The sequence below is a fragment of the Lolium perenne genome, chromosome 5, assembly GCF_019359855.2.
Source record: "Lolium perenne isolate Kyuss_39 chromosome 5, Kyuss_2.0, whole genome shotgun sequence".
Taxonomy (NCBI): Eukaryota; Viridiplantae; Streptophyta; class Magnoliopsida; order Poales; family Poaceae; genus Lolium; species Lolium perenne.
Genome location: NC_067248.2, coordinates 26,929,150 through 26,931,026, shown reverse-complemented (window position 1 = coordinate 26,931,026; position 1,877 = coordinate 26,929,150).

The window sequence follows — 1,877 nt, the reverse complement described above, 5'->3', positions numbered from 1 at the left end:
CCTAGAGGCAATAATAAAGTAGTTATTATTTATATCTTTATGTTTATGATAAAAGTTTATATATCATGCTAGAATTGTATTAACCGAAACATTAGTACATGTGTGATATGTAGACAAACAAGAAGTCCCTAGTATGCCTCTTAAACTAGCTTGTTGATTAATAGATGATTAGTTTCATAATCATGAACATTGGATGTTATTAATAACAAGGTTATGTCATTGTGTGAATGATATAATGGACACACCCAATTAAGCGTAGCATACGATCTCGTCATTAAGTTATTTGCTATAAGCTTTTGATACATAGTTACCTAGTCCTTATGACCATGAGATCATGTAAATCACTTATACCGGAAAGGTACTTTGATTACACCAAACACCACTGCGTAAATGGGTGGCTATAAAGGTGGGATTAAGTATCCGGAAAGTATGAGTTGAGGCATATGGATCAACAGTGGGATTTGTCCATCCCGATGACGGATAGATATACTCTGGGCCCTCTCGGTGGAATGTCGTCTAATGTCTTGCAAGCATATGAATGAGTTCATAAGAGACCACATACCACGGTACGAGTAAAGAGTACTTGTCAGGAGACGAGGTTGAACAAGGTATAGAGTGATACCGAAGATCAAACCTCGGACAAGTAAAATATCGCGAGACAAAGGGAATTGGTAATATATGTGTATGGTTCTTTCGATCACTAAAGTCATCGTTGAATATGTGGGAACCATTATGGATCTCCAGATCCCGCTATTGGTTATTGGTCGGAGTGAGTACTCAACCATGTCCGCATAGTTCTCGAACCGTAGGGTGACACACTTAAAGTTGGATGTTGAAATGGTAGCACTTGAATTATGGAATGGAGTTCGAATATTTGTTCGGAGTCCCGGATGAGATCCCGGACATCACGAGGATTTCCTGTATGGTCCGGAGAATAAGATTCATATATAGGATGTCATTTTATGTGAAATAAAATGTCGCGGAAGGTTCTATGGAAGGTTCTAGAAGGTTCTAGAAAAGTCCGGAAGAAACCACCAAGGAAGGTGGAGTCCACAAGGGACTCCACCTCCATGGCCGGCCAGCCCTAGATGGGGTGGAGTCCCAAGTGGACTCCACCATAGGGGGCCGGCCACCCCCCACATGGGAGGTGGGAATCCCACCTTTGGGTGGGAGTCCTAGTTGGGCTAGGTTTCCCCCCTCCTATGGAAGGTTTTGGTTTCGGGTCTTATTCGAAGACTTGGACACCAACACTTGGGATCCACCTATATAATGAGGGGCCAAGGGAGGGGGCCGGCCACCCCAAGACCATAGCTTGGCCGCCCCCCTTGAGTGGCCGGCCACCCCCTCCCAAACCCTAGCTTTGCTCCTCCACTCCATATTGCCCGCGTAGCTTAGCGAAGCTCCGCCGGACTTCTACACCGCCACCGACACCACGCCGTCGTGCTGTCGGATTCAAGAGGAGCTACTACTTCCGCTGCCCGCTGGAACGGGGAGGTGGACGTCGTCTTCATCAACAACCGAACGTGTGACCGAGTACGGAGGTGCTGCCCGTTCGTGGCGCCGGAACCGATCGTGATCAAGATCTTCTACGCGCTTTTGCAAGCGGCAAGTGATCGTCTACCGCAGCAACAAGAGCCTCCTCTTGTAGGCTTTGGAATCTCTTCAAGGGTGAGACTCGATACCCCCTCGTTGCTACCGTCTTCTAGATTGCATCTTGGCTTGGATTGCGTGTTCGCGGTAGGAAATTTTTTGTTTTCTATGCAACGTTATCCTACACCACGGCGTGGGCGACCGGGATCTGGTGGCGGGGAAGGACGGGAGCCACCGGAGTATGACCGGCGACGAGCACCTGCGGCAGAAGAACGGCGTCAACGCCG